We start from the raw sequence: 16,281 nt of genomic DNA, 5'->3' as shown, positions 1-16,281 counted from the left end.
TAACTGAAATAAGCCTGGCTTATTTGGTAAACTTGTTTTATGAAACAGGCCTCAAGGCATTAGAAGTGATCAAATTTTTTCCATTGCATCTAATCGCATTGTGTTAATTCGAATTCAATTGAAATCGGATTGCACTGCATCGTAATAGGGGTGAATCGTATCGCATCGCATCGGTAGCTGCTTCATATGCATCTTTAATGTTTTGTATCGTTGGCTATGCACTGAGATGCGTATCGCATCGGCCTCATTATGGAGATGCACATACCTACTGTCTAGACTCTGCCCTAGTATGGGCTATTCGTTAGCCATTCATTAGTCTGGTTGTTTGATGAGAACGTGATGAAATATAGTTGCAATAAACACGTTAAGAATCCACACAAATGTAGCAGCGAAGGACTGTTATTCTGTTGTGCAGAACTGCGGAAAAACTGATGACGGCATGGTTTAAAGTTTGGTTGACCAATCAGCAGAAAAGGGCGTTTCATTCCCGCCCACATGCAGAGATCGAATATTCAAGCCGTTTCTTCATTTTCTAGCCCTGAACGTGAAAACGAAAAATCAAGCATAATTCTTGGTTTTTTTTGTTTTTTTTTAAAGCACCGTTTTCTTATTTTTCTGTTTTTAATATTAAATTAAAAAACGAATTGGAAATCTTTTCTTTGTAGTTTGGTCAGTTAAATAAAGGTTAAGAACTTAACAAATTAACAAATCACAGATTCAATTTACAAAACGCCCCAACTTAGTTTAAGGACATGTTGTAGATTTCAAAGCAGCTTTAATTTAAATCTGTCCTACAGGTGTTTTTTGTAATTGTATGTATTGTTTTTTGTTTGTTTGTTTTTTTTGCTACCATGCATTGGTCAAGGCTGAAGCCATGTTATTAAAGCAATTCATACATTCAGCAATACAGAAGCCTGTGAGCCAAAATGTGAATCATTATCATTATCATCAATATCCATGAACCCTTGTCATTCAATCACTTATAAAACACTGTACTGTATATTTGCAGCACATTTTTAAAGTGAACACATTGCTTTCAAAACTGTAAAAAAATTAATGATGAATGATGCATTACTGCATTTCTGCAGTAATTACATGAACTTTAGAGAAAATCTTAGCAGAATATTTACAATAAAATGAAATAGTAATGATCACGCCGATAAACTCAGAGACAGAGGGAAGAGTGGCATCCAGATGCTCCAGACGAAGTTCATTATGATAATTAGAGTAGCATGTCCAAATTCATAGTTTTTTTAACAAGTAAATTACTATATGCAAAGAAGATATAGAAAACAACAAACAGCATTAATCTGATTCATTTTCATTACATGTCTATAGTAAAATCAATAAAAGAAATGGTGTTATTCATATTCTATGTTCATATTATATGACATACAGATTTATGTGAAAAATCATTTAAACTTCAAAGATAGAAGTTCATCATTTACCATAATTATCCGTGCTGTTAAGTGTTTTTTTAGGGCAGTGTGCTATGAGTGTTTACACTCTAAAAAATGCTGGGTTAAAATCAACCATTGCTGGCTTATTTGGCAACCCAGCGCTGGGTAAATATTGTACAGAACACATGCTGGGTTATTTTGACCCAGCTGGTTGGGTTAAATGTTTTTAACCAACATGCTGGGTTGTTTTATTATTAACTCAACTATTGTGTAAAAATTACTATATTGCTGGTTTACATACATTTACATACAATATTACATAAATTTACACTTGTTTAAGAAGCATCTTTAAAAAAAATTTAAAGTAACTTTTTAATTAAAGTGTATTTAACCGTTCTCTGTTATCCCTTTTAACCACAATAGTGCTGATTCTCGTGCCGCCGGAATCTGAGCCGGTGATGGGCTGCTGTTCGGCGGGGGAATTGCGAACCAGACCACCGCCTGGCGTTTCACTCGTAAATGAAAGTTGCCGTGAATGACTTCATAACCTGCCCATAAACAAACAGTACTGAGATTAGAGAACATATTTTAACATAAAAATAAATTAAATTCAGTATTATAACGAATAAAATCAGTTTATGTTATGCAAGGCAAAAGGCATTTCCGTCATGCGAAATGACCGCTGCTGACGCATTTAGCTGACTGACCTCTCATCCCTGTATGTTGCGTTGTGTAAAATAATATCATTTACAGCACAGTAAAGACTTTATAGATGGAATAAAACGTATACAAACCTTTATTTCACGGAAGATGTGCACCACAGAGAATCGCTCTCTCTGACTGTAACCCAACAGCTGGTTTGAAGTAACCCTGCACTGGGTTGTTTCGCCGGACGGAGCGGGAGGGGTGTATAGTTTCAGCGGTCAGTGAGATTGACCCAACCACTAACCCAACGGCTGGGTAACACAAAAACTACCCAGCACTGGAAAAAAACAACCCAACAGGCTCAACCCAGTAGCTGGGTAGAAAAAATAATCCAGCATTTTCTAGAGTATGTGTGCTTTCTGAGAGAGAATTGTTGCCAGTGTTATGGGTGAACAACAGGCTTATATGTATGGAGTGTTTTGGTAGTTTGAGCAAGTTTTGGAAGTGAAATGAACTGTTTGGTCAAGGGTGAGGGGTCTGTGAACGTTTGTTAATCTAATGAATAATTGATTTGTTAAATCAAATGAAAAATGGTGTCTGATTGGTCCAGACGCTACATCTTTGTTATTTATTTTCATTTTTATCGTAAATGAAAGTTGCCGTGAATGACTTCATAACCTGCCCATAAACAAACAGTACTGAGATTAGAGAACATATTTTAACATAAAAATAAATTAAATTCAGTATTATAACGAATAAAATCAGTTTATGTTATGCAAGGCAAAAGGCATTTCCGTCATGCGAAATGACCGCTGCTGACGCATTTAGCTGACTGACCTCTCATCCCTGTATGTTGCGTTGTGTAAAATAATATCATTTACAGCACAGTAAAGACTTTATAGATGGAATAAAACGTATACAAACCTTTATTTCACGGAAGATGTGCACCACAGAGAATCGCTCTCTCTGACTGTAACCCAACAGCTGGTTTGAAGTAACCCTGCACTGGGTTGTTTCGCCGGACGGAGCGGGAGGGGTGTATAGTTTCAGCGGTCAGTGAGATTGACCCAACCACTAACCCAACGGCTGGGTAACACAAAAACTACCCAGCACTGGAAAAAAACAACCCAACAGGCTCAACCCAGTAGCTGGGTAGAAAAAATAATCCAGCATTTTCTAGAGTATGTGTGCTTTCTGAGAGAGAATTGTTGCCAGTGTTATGGGTGAACAACAGGCTTATATGTATGGAGTGTTTTGGTAGTTTGAGCAAGTTTTGGAAGTGAAATGAACTGTTTGGTCAAGATTCATGTTTGTAATGCAGACTGTATGAAGATTTTTGAAATAAAGTGGCTTCAGTATTGATCAATGCATGTTAGCAATTGAAAAAGACTACATGGAAGTGAACATACATAATGCAAAAGGCATAAACCTACTGATCTATAGGCCTAGTAGTGTTTTGTGTTGAACACATCAGTGTGTTGTTGAGTGGTAAACAGAGCTTTTCATATGATGAGTCTGTGTGACATTTTTGGTGCAAAAAACATTTTGGAAAGAGATAAAATGCAGTGTTTGCTTTTGCTAGAGATTTGCAGAGTTGTTTCTTGCATGTTGTGTTTGTGTTGTGATAGTGTTTTGAGGCAATGGGCCAAAGATTCAGCAAATGCATGTACAAACAATTGGAAAAAAAACTTTAATTAGATGTAACTATTTTATAGATATTTTTGGATACTGAATTTATTATATTTATAACAAACATTCCCTGTTTCATACTGCATCTTGATTTTTTTCTTTCACTTTTTCCATGAAGAATACATGCTGCCTTAGGATTTGGCCACAGCAGGTATCGTAGAGTAATTGTGCTGCATTTATTCTGTCTAGATCAGCCTTTATGTCAGAAGTGCATGACACTTCAAATGTTACCTACTCAGGCAGCTCATCAGGAACAGAGCCAATATCTTCATTATTCCCCAATACTTTTACAGAATCATCACTCCATGTCTACTGAATGATGTAATGTAGCATATACGGTGGTTTATTTTCAATGCAAATAAATATGAAGCTCAAATTCATTTAAATAAAAAAACAACTGCTTACCAGTGACTTTTCAGTAGTTACAGAGGGTTGAAAAGGAGAGCTTGCCTAGGGGGACAAAATAAATAAAAATGTGTATATTCAACATTATTTTACTTTTGACATGATATAGATTGTTGATTAAGCTTAGGAACACTCTGGATATGAATGAAATAATTTTGAAACAAGTGCTTCCACAATATCTTCTTAATTGTTATAATATTATTTGAAGTGAATATTATTATTGATTTCATATCATATTATTCAGCTATGGACTCCTCTATGTCTGTAATCAAGTTTGTAATATTCCATCAAATCATCCTGTTGCCAAAACCTGTGGAACAACAGGAACAAACTGACTCTTCAAAATCCTGTAATTTGTGTATGACAAGAAAATTTGCTCCAATTGTCCAGGCGAGATGAAATTCTGCTCTCAGAATGTAAACATGCTGTAAAATACCATTATTATAAAGTGAATACCTCAGTAAAGGTCAGAAAACCTGCAACCTCACACAAGCCACCTTATGTAGCCTTATTGTAAAAACAAGAATTAAACATGGCTGGTGTCACAGTTTTGTTGCGTTTTTTTATTCCCCATGTGCTCTGTGTGACCTAGTTTCTGTCTCCTGTTTATTGTGTCATTATGTTCAGGTGTGTCTAATCCATTAACGCCATCTGTGCGCTGGATTCGCCGCGGGTCTGCCAGTCTCCATCGGCATCGTGGCTGGAGGATCCCTTATCTCCGCCTCCAGCCTCTGAGTCCCGGACTCCACCTCGGCCCTTCGACCCAGCGGCTCAACCATGGCTCCTAGCTCCCTCGTCTCCACCGTGGCCCGTCAGTCCACCAGCTCCACCGGGCTCCCTCGTCCCTCCGGCTCCGCCTTTGTCAGTCGTCAACCATCCGCCGCCTCGGGACTTCACTCCTACGGCTCCACCTCGTCCCTCCGTCCCTCTGGCTCTGTCAGGCTCCTCCTTACCTCCGGCTCCACCTTGGTCCTCAGTCGCTCCGGATCCTCGCCTCCGCCTCGGTCGCCGGCGCCATCTGCTCCACCATGGCCCTCCGGATCCTTGGTGTCGCCCTGGCTCATCGGCTCTCTGTCTCTGCCTCGGGCTCCTCCACCACCTGCTCCGCCATCGTCAGTCAGCCCCCTGGAGTCGTCAGCCCTTCCTCCACCATGGATCCTCCCTCCGTCGGCTCCACCGTGGGCCGCCATCATGGCTGTGGCCTGGGTCCCATCTGGCTCCTCCTCCTGCTCTGGTTCCCTTCTGTTGTCACCTTGGCTCCTCCCTCCGTCATCACCACCCTGAACTCTGTTGTTCGTCCTCCTCCCGGTTATCCGGCCACCTCCTGAACCTTCTCTAATCACCTTTTTCCATCCCACATCCATTCCTTTGTCCTCCTCCGTAGTCCCCCTCCGTCCCATCCCTTTTTCTCTACAGCACGTAGTCGCGCCTTCCGGGAGGGGGGGCGAAATGTCACAGTTACGGACGTTTTGTTGTGTTTTTCATTCTCCATGTGCTCTGTGTGACCTAGTTTCTGTCTCCTGTTGATTGTGTCATTATGTTCAGGTGTGTCTAATCATTATCCTCATTTACGTTCCCCATATAAGTTGCATTCTGTTCAGTGTTTGTTTGTCCGGTCTCGTCTATGGATACGTGTTTGCATTACCCTCCTGTGATGGATTACCCCATGTGGGTTATTAAAGACTGTTTCTCCTTATTCTTCTGCTTCGTGCATTCACTCCTGCACCACACCATGACAACTGGAAGATCCTAGCAATAGTAAAAGCGCCCAATTTATAATTGAATTATAATTCTAGTGCAGTGCTAGAGCATATGCTGTAGGTTGGATAATGGGATTGAATCTGAAGGCTACAGAAGGTTTTGAGTGTTACTGAAATTTCTAGACTGGTGGGTTGATGCAACCATATAATTGTGCATAATAAATATTGCAAAATAAAAAGGAGAAAATGCTTTCCGTATAATTTCTTGTTGACATCAAAGACTGTGCAATCAGTTTTCTATACTTCTGTCTAAAATCTAGGTGTAAAATGTCAGATCTGGGCTCTAGATTGGCTTGCATGCTTATATTCACTGGCATACAAAAATAGTTTGACTAATAGAATTGGCTCTGAAAAAATTTACGTGTTTTCAAAGTGTTAGCAAAATATTTCTAGAGCATTGAGATGGCATTTCAACATGAAATACTGCAAAATAAGCATATTTCCAGAACTAATGCTCTGTTAGATTTTATAATGAATTAATTTCTTAGATTTGCCTTCTCAGTATGATACAAAATATGTAGAGAGATCAAAGATGAATGAGAAAACGTACATATCTTGTTTCCCGTCCCAATATTTTTGGAGATGGTGATGACGTCTGTGACTTCAGAAGTTCAGAATAAAGATAAAAGAATGAGTTAAGAAAGCTCTCAGCAGCTGAAAAAGCACATGTTTCAAAGCAAGTACATAATCAAAATGGCAAGCTGGGTTTGAACAGCAGGGCTCAGATTGATCAGAGTGGAGGACTGAATTCTTCATTTTGCTAACAGAGGTCTTCTTTGAAAATAATCAGGAAATTGTAGCTCTTACAAAATAAAAATCTATATGACAATCTATTCTATTGATTTATTTATTCTTCTTTTTTCTTTTTCTCCAGGGTGAGAAAATAGATTTCATAGTTCAGTCATGGCAATGTTTTAGTCTGGGTGAAGACAGTTACACTGTTATACACACAAACAAGAAATATTTTATTCCTAGAAAAGCACTATATTTTATGTTCTGACTGAATGTAATGCCATTGTGACTAATCAAAATGAAGATGAGATAATTCCCAGTGTCAATCATCCCCCAGTCCACCCCCAGTGTCAGTTACATACCCTTGATGCCTCTGCTGCCAAAGACTTCACATTGGCTTTGTTCACATGCTCTGATTGACACTGGAAAAAATGGATTAAAACATGAAAATTGGTACATAAATGGATTATTGTTTAGGTCAGCTTTGAGCAGAGTGTGTTTTGGTGACAGCTCACTCTTTGGATCGAGTCCTCGAGGACTTCATCAATGGTTGCATACAGTTCTGCAGTCTGCTGACGCAGCTGCGCAGGAGAGCACATCTGCACAGAGAGAAGAACACTTCACAGTAATGCCTAGTTTGGGATAATCCAGAACATTAAATACTTCACAAATTAATGCTACTTCATCTCATTTGCTTACTCAATCTGTTTAAGTGGACAGCAATGGATGTAAATTAAAATATAAGTTATTAGGCTCGCATTGTCAATCACTGCCTCAACTGTCTGGCCCACCCTGAGAGTGCTTTGACCCTCCTTACATGGTAGAGCTGGAGTAGCTTGAATAGCTACTACATTTAATGTAACACTCGAGTTAAAACCAAAGGTTTAAAAAGGTTTAAATACAACAATGATATTTGAGAAATTTGTAATATAATATGCCATGCAAACTATACCACAATATAGTAAAATCTCTGCAGGTTCTACCAGTCACTGCAATCTATTCTGTCACATCGGGTATCGTTCTACCTCTGCATGTGGGTCCTCCCAAGAATAGTTGTGCGCAGGGTCGAGTGAAGCCTCTTTCTTGTTGACCTCTTCATCTATAGCCTTCAGCAGGGAGAAAATTAAGAGTTGTAGATGACGCATTAATCTTCTAATGATAGAATATATGAAGTTTTGACCTTAACAAGTGGGTAGGTATAAAGGGGTTCTTAAAGCTGCTAAATCCCAAAGGTGTGAGTGTGTTCTCATCTTATACCGATTATCTCCTGTCCAGTACATTTTAACCTCTACTATAATGTTTCATGAGGTATGCAATCTGGATGAGTCATTCTGCTCGCTCTGTTAAGATTACTTTTGACCACTTATGAACAATTCCATTCTGCTGTACATCAACAGAGAAAAAAAAAAATCAATGATTCAGTTTCACCTTCATCCATTTGTATCCAATGACCCTCACTAACAACTATGCAATTGCATGGAATCCAAAAAAACTACAGCCATATAATGACTTATACTGACAGTGAATGAGATCCAATTATTAACACTAAATAATAGGTTTCATTTAGAGCAATTTGATAAAGCAGCTCACCTGCTGTTCCAGGAGCAGAGTATTTGTGGGAATAGCAGCAAGTGCCTTGTAGGTGGATTTGATCTTGTATGTCTATATTAGGAACGAATGATTTAGAAGTCACAGAAAATCAAAAGCACAATTAAACAATTTACAATTGTGCTATGCCCTAAAGATGGGCACCATGATTAATTTGAAAAACATTCATATCACAATAAGATTCGAAAAACAGTGATATGACCGTTTTTTGAACATTCATTTCTCATTATTAAAACCCAATGGGAAAAAATGAATGAATGAATGAATGAATTTAAAAATCCAATGTACCCACAAAAACAATCACTTTAAAACAACTTAAAAAGAAACCTCTAATTTTTTACAGCCAAAATTCATAAATTCCACAATAATTTCTGCATTTAATAAAACTAACCAGTATGTGTTCTGCTCTAGTGTCAAGCAAAAATACTATTTAAACAAAATTGTTTCTTTTAATATTTTCTATGGGGAGTGTTATTTGCTTTTAGAGAACCTGAACAAAACCTGAAACCATGATTTTCGATTCCATTTTGAATATAAACCAATATAAAAATGCACTTTAAATAAATGATATGGTTGTTTCACTTTTTTCAATGCATGCCTGTGACTGCCATCAACTGACACACCATCAGTTCACCATATCTCAGTCTGTATGTTATGTGGAAATAACTTCTGCAATTCTGCCAACAGACAGCTGTGCAAATATATCTTCTGCGGTAAATCATGCACATATTGCCTAAACCAAGATCACAAGCAAACACAAAACATGCAAAATGCAAAACATGCCCTTTGCCAAATATTTGCTGTTCTTGCACGAGTATGATGCATATCATGTTTCCCAGCAATGTGGGAGGCTGTGATTGGGAATGCATGTCACTCATTGAAGGAATGCCAATGTTTAGCAGTAGAGCATGCAAGTTGCGTGCAGGTAACGGCGAAAGGGCATGCACTGTACCTTTCTATTTTTACAGTCCCCATCTGCGCAGTCTGGTGTGCTGCCCCATAGGGATGGAGAAGGTGATGAACAGAAGGAGTATGAGGGGGAGGGGGAGAGCTGACGGCTTGGGACCGCTGGGGAGGGCGAGAGGGTGCAGCGATCTGGGGTGGAGGAGCGGGAGTTTGGGTAGACTGGGGGACAAGCAGGAGAGACTGGAGGTGTGTAGGACAGGCGGGTGAGACCCACGGGTCTGGTACAGGGAGACAGTCTAAAAGCTGGGGATGATAGGTGCACTCTTTTGACATCATTTTTGCGGCCATTTTGGAAAAGAGTACTTTGTTTCTCCTTGTGACTTAAAACAGGAGATATGGAATTACTGTGCGATTCAATTGTGTGTTTCAGAGTAGGAAAGGAGGAAGATTTACATGAATTTTGTGCAGATTGTGTTACCGAGGAGTCTAAATTGTCAGATGAACTTCCTCTATCTTTCACATATGGTTCATTGGAGAGATCAGATGATTTCTGACCCTGTTTTAATGCCGGTGAATATTTTTCTGACCTATCATAGGATTTTGTTTCATCGTTCTGTATTAAAGATGCTAAAGATTTGTTTGGTTCTATAGATGCATGGCGATCCCCTGACACTGATGGATTTTTCTGGCTCTCGGTGCTGGAGCAAGACAGAGAGCTTGATTTAGCAGATGAGGAGTTCATTTGAGATATGGAGCTACACAAAAGAGAGCTAGGAACTGTCAGTAAACGATTTCCTTTGTGACCTGATTCAGACAGATGAGCATTGGCAGTCTGAACTGTATGAGAGCTTGGTGAAAGGCTGTGTTTTGTTGGTAAGACGATGCTAGTACTCGTGAAATGTTGATATGATTCAAGTCTTTCTTGTGGTTTCATTAGTGGGGTTTCATTGGGTCTTGACCACTGATGATACTGAAAGAGAACTATGGTCTGGTTTCCGTAGTTGTGTCTTTGAAACCTGGCAAGACTCAGTACAGGGTCTATCTATGGAGGAACAAGACTTTGCTTTGGACACATTCATAGGTGCAACAGAAGAGGCAGCTGAGCATGCTGAACAAGAGGACATGTTAACTGGACTGATGGGCCAGCAGGGTGTGTAAGGTCTTTGAAAAGCAGAGGACAGGACAGGCAGACAACCTTTCCTGAGAATGGCCGTTAACAGGGAGAGCTGGGTTGGAGGGGGTTTGTGCCGGGCACGGGGCGTAAGAGGACAGGGTGAGCTTGCCCGACTGTCACAGCAGGGTGTCCCGCAAGCAGACGACATCTGCAGCAGACTGGAGCCTGGAGCCAAGGAGTACCGCTTGATTCTCACCACAGAGGGTGTGAAGGCCCCTGATCTTATGGAAGAACACGGGGAAACTGTGCCACTAAGGAGGCCAGGAGAACCATCCCGTGAGAACATGTGGAGCGCTGACCAGCTCCTCTCTTTGTCCCAGCCCTCGGAGAAAATAGACTCCTTAGAAGAAGCAGGGGAAGTACAAAAATCCATGGAGCTGGCAGGGCTAAGGGCCTCCCCTCTCTGGGATGAGCTATTTAAAAACAGACCTGAGCTGACCTCAGCAGCCTCTGAAGTGTTGTGAAAGCCTAGCTGAGAAATGCCAGGGTATTTGTTATCAGTGGTTTCCATGGTGGCAGGGCTAGGCTCGGGAGGTTTGCTACCAAATTCTGTGTGAGGACCAGCTAGCTTGGTGAGTGGTTTGAGGGTTAAATTGTCAGTTGACTGAATCTGAGAAAGAAAGAAAATTAAAGAACCTTAAACAGACTTAATTTGAGTAATGATTGCAATGATGTCTAATCATTGTTCACTGCGAATTGTACAAAGCATAAAGACCACATGGAGTTTATTAGTGTATCTACTCGATATTGAAAGGCTATCTACACATTAAAGTTTCTGCTGCATCAGAAGCATTTCCCAGCTGCAAGTGATGCTTTGCCATGCAACCAAAAATTGTAACTTTTGTTGCAATACACTGTGATATAGGCACCCACTGACCAATGTGAATTGCAGACAAGTGGGTTCAATTGTGCTTTTGAAAACCATTCTTAAATGTCAAGTTTATAATTCCAGCTCCAAATGGAATGATAATCTTTATGTTTAAGCGACCCATTTTGGCATGCCATTGGTAGGAGGAGTCTGAAATTATCTTTAAGCTTCTGTTAGACATTAGTGGCACAGATTAATTAGACACAATAAAAATTCCTCTCCATCAATCACTCGGTCAGAACTTGATCTACTGCGTAGGCGCACTAATGTGTGTTTTTAATTAACCGGAAACTCCAAGTACCTCTGATCAGCACAGAAAACAGCCGCGTATGACCAGCATATTGAAAATCATGTCTAAAGACATTAAAAGATAATAATAAGTCATCCCAAAGCAACTCAAATAATTATATTGTACTCTACAAACAGTACTACATCTCTAAATTACTGTACTACTTTAAAATTCATTGCTTCAATAACGTCCCGGTCAATCTAAATTTTTAAAGAAGGTTCGGTAAGGAATTACAGAACAATGTTTCATCAGGAGCTTGTGTTTGCCCTGGGACAGAATGTACCAAAATACTCACCTCACTTTGAGTGGTGTTCTTGAGCGTTTCTTCAAGCTGGCGCTCTTCAGGGTCTTGGACGTAAACAACCTCTGCTTTGTAGACTCCCTCTTCCGCCATGCTCTTTTTAATGTCCCCTGGCTCTTGTGAAGTCTGACATTGGAACAGGAAATGTTACTAAGCGACACCGAATCAGAAACAGCAGCTGTCCCAAAGCAGGCTATTTCTAGCACCTGAACATCTTGACGATATAAGAGAGTTACTGAATGCATTTATATGTGCGTGTGTTTCCCGTTCCAGCTTGTACATCTTTTTTTCCAGAAGTCCATGTCCCTCATGTATTGCTCACATGAAAGTACACATGACCCACCCTGATTGTGTAAGCCCTTCAGCAAATGCCTTTCACATTTTCATATTCACTCACGCACACACACACACACACACACACACACGTAGGTCATCCTCTGCTATGGGACTCTGGGTAGAACTTGACCCTTAATCACTGAAGTCTCACTCCTTCTATCAGATTTGTGCAATATTTGCGCCTTAAAGGAATAGTTCTCCCAAATATGAAAATTCTGGTATTATGTGCTCAACCTCACCATATTGTTCCAAACCCACATGCTGTTATTTAGATCAAAGAATATTTTTTATGAAATATTACTGTAACACATAAAAAAGAAAGCAGTTTTTTAATCTGAATGCGAATTACATTTGAGAACTTCAGTGGAGGTAAAATGTTTAGCAAATAATAACATTGAAATTTGGGTCTGTTCTTCACAAAAAGCTACCGTATGACTTGAGAAGACTTGAAATATAGCACATAAGTCATATAGTCTGATTTTATAATACTTCTATAATGCTATTCCTAAGCTTGGTCACTATGAACTGTCATTGTATGGCAAGAGCTGCGTAAAGATTCTTTAAAAAAATTCAAAACATTCATGTTCCATGTAAAAAATAACAGCAAATGGGTTTGGAACAGCACACAGTGATAACCTGTTCCTTGTAGTGTGATGTTTTTCCTCTTGTGTTTTTGAGGGACACAGTATGGCATACATAACAGGAACCATACTGAGCTGTCTCAAGAGTATTTCTCACCTTGCTTGGTCTGCTTGTCTGAAGTACCTTTTTCCAGACCCTGTTCTCAACAGGTAGTCTTTTTAGAAACGGCACAAAGGTGAAAGACTTTAGCTTGGTTGCAAATACAGTGGTGACCTGCAAAACAGACATATTATTAAAGTGATTTCAGTAGACAGAGGAACAGCATGAAGCAAGTGAAAACAACAAAGAGCCATCAAGTTTGTGTTGGCACCAACAAATGATTGAATCAAAACCAGTGCTGTATTCAGATAAGCAGTAATGTTTCATCGTCACATTGTCTGATTGGAGCATTCAGAGTTATAAATCACAGTGTCTTCACTCTGAAACATGAATCAAGAGCTGTGATTACAAAATCACACTGCTGCCATTCATTCCACTTCATTTTGCAGTCATGCCTTCTCTGGATTCAATATATTTAGCAAACAGAGCACTCCTGGGGATGAAATACGTGTCTTGCTAATAGTGACAAAATTGTATACTTGTTTCCCACCCTAAAAATGATGACATACAAGAGCTTGACACTTTATTTCCTACAACATTTGAATAAGTAGAGAATGTTTGCATAGCACATTTGTTCTGTGCATCCAAATCCTAAAATGGTAGAAGAGAGTCAGTTTAAAAGAAATGTTTTACCTTCTGCTGACTTCAGCATTGCCCTTGATGATTTGAGAATGATAATATGTGGTCTCCCAGATTGCTTTCAAGCTGTTGTATATGCACTACAAACAGAGGGTCCATTCAGTGTATAAATGTAGGAGTTGGGGACGGCCCTTTCCTGCTCACATTTTTAAATCTGACAATTAACAATTGTTAGCTTGCTCTCTTGACGGAGAAGTGTTATGTTTGTGATTGCTAGCAGATGTCGTAGCTACCTGATTTAAGACAGACCTACTCATTCTTTAAAATCACTGTTGTCCACTTTTTAGAATAATATTGAAATCACTCAAACTAAGTAAAACCATAAATGGAAGTATATGGAAATTGACTAAAAGTGGCTAAACTAAAAACAGCTCTGCACACTCTGTTCATTTTCTGAACCAACTTAATGAGGTGCATTCAGTGATGCCGTTAAACAGTTCTCAAGGTGTTCCCATGTATGCTGGATAGTTGTCGTCTGCTATTCCTTCACCATCCATTTTAACTCATCCATAAAAATGTAAATGTTTGTTTATTAAAAGAAATGCATACATTTTATTTGTCTGTATAACTAGCAATAAGTAAAATTCAGTTTGCTGAATTTTTATGTGATGATTAGGGGTTCATTTGAAAAAGATTATACAACAATAATAGACCAATAAATAATGGAGCAGGTAAACGTTAATTATACAACATCAATAGTCCATAAGCATCCATTGGTTGTTTTTATACAAGTTGCTAATTGCTGTGGTGTTCACATGAATTGTACTCCCTCCAGACCACTTTTTCAAACTTTAGACCTCACACTCTATATGCCACCTAAAATACAGTCAGTCTGTGTGATGCATATTGCGCACAGAACTGCAAATCATTTTCTTGATATGGCAAGCTACAATTTGATAGGCTGGCTTTGTATGACTTCTGGGAGTAAGAGCTTTTTTATCAGTCTGCCTAGCAAAACATTTTTTTACATGATAATGGGGCTTACAAGACATAAGTGCTTTTGAGGATGAAATAATCACTCGATTGCCTTGTTTGTGGCATCAATTCTTTGAGATTTTCATGTTCACTGACTTTACATAGTGTTATTTGTGTTCTTTGATTGCATCATTCACGTCTTATTGGAATTGTAGTTCATTCCCTGTTAAAATACTCTTTTGCTTCATTGTACCTGTCCTGTCCATTTGTCATTATTATTATTCAGCTTCAAGAGAAAGATGCGTAATTGTGAAAAACATTCTTCCACTTTAGGATTCAGACTACAGTATGCAACCCAACACAATTATCCTCCATGGCCATAATCATTGCACCGGCCGTGTCTTTGACACCTCTGCCCTGAACATATTCAGAGTGTGCAGAATGACACCCTACTTACACTGCTAATGACAAAACACAACAGACTTGAATGCTCCCATTATAATCATTGCCTATATAGGAAGCTGCAGAGTGGGGTCCCTTGAACAATTTCACATGGCTTTTTGAGCTTGCAGTTCTCCGCTGAGTTTCTGCATGGTGATCTGCACTCCCACAAACCCTCCAATTATAATCAGAGAAGCTGTCACCTATACTGCTTGTGTATGTATAGATGGAATGTTAAAATACAGCCGTTGGATATTAAATAAATTGTCATTGCAATTAAAATTACTGTTATGCAAACAAGAAAAAAAATAAATAAATAACCCAACATTTTCAGAGAGGCAGAACATAAAATCTGAGGCTTCAAAAAACCTACCTACACTCGCTTGGAGACGCACAGCGTGTTGTTTTTGTTGCCAGAAGGTCGATTTTTTTCAGAAATGTGAATGAATTAATCAATATTTATTTATTTATTAACAATTAATTAACAATTTATATACATATACAGACTGTAAAAAAAAATCTGTAGTTTTTACAAAATAATTTTGGCAGCTGTGGTTGCCAGAATAATTTTATTAAAAAAAAATACAGAAAAAAATGCAAGAATATTTACAGAACAAACTGTAAATTTTACAGTATAAAACTGTAATTTATGAACAAGAAAATTTGAGTGTAAACTAGTAAATTCAACAATGCACACTGCTACTAAAATCTGCTTTGTATCTTTAAAATAAACTGACAACCACCATAATAATGCAGGTGGTAAAAGAGACAGCAATATGAAGAATCAATTAATCACAAATAGCTTTTCCACAAGCTGAAGTATAAACTAATATTTAGAAGGCACACAGAGTCATTCACGCAAACACTAAACATCATCATGGTAAAACGTGACACTTAAATAATGCAATAAACATTAATTAAACAACAGAAGATGTAACATAAATCCAAATGTACATAACTGATAATAAACATGACAAAACTATTAAGAAACATGATTATTTAAACAAAATACTTTCAAATGTGGAGTGTCACGCAGGGAATTCTGGGAATATCAGTTTACAGTTTTTTACTGTAAATTATACGTTGATTTGTTCTTTTTTTACTTCTAAAAATTGTATTTGATTATTTTGATATTATTTACAAATGTAACCATGGTTCCCAGAGGGAATGAGACGCTGCGTCGGAAACGCTTTGGGAACGCCCCCAGCGTGACCATGCTCTGAATCACATATGCAATCAGTCCAATAGATGGGCGAGACGTCATGGGCGGGTGACGTTGCGACCAGGAAGCTATAAAAGCACGTGCGGTGGAACCGGCGTCAGCTTCTAGGAATGAAGCAAGCGCTCACAGGGATGCCGGAAGTATGGCACTGAGACGCAGCCTCTCATTCCCTCGGGGAACCTTGGTTACATTCGTAACCTGGAGACGTTT

The 16,281-nt window shown here is 39.0% G+C and overlaps 1 pseudogene; it reads right to left on the bottom strand.

The window, feature by feature from the left end:
* Positions 1–16,281, bottom strand: part of LOC107712344 (uncharacterized) — a 42,347-nt pseudogene that overhangs the window by 14,352 nt on the left and 11,714 nt on the right.

This window comes from Sinocyclocheilus rhinocerous, unplaced genomic scaffold (genome assembly GCF_001515625.1).
Source record: "Sinocyclocheilus rhinocerous isolate Xijiao unplaced genomic scaffold, SAMN03320098_v1.1 scaffold358, whole genome shotgun sequence".
NCBI lineage: Eukaryota > Metazoa > Chordata > Actinopteri > Cypriniformes > Cyprinidae > Sinocyclocheilus > Sinocyclocheilus rhinocerous.
The sequence above is the reverse complement of the archived record's forward strand: the minus strand, read 5'-3'. Positions and strand labels throughout refer to the sequence as shown.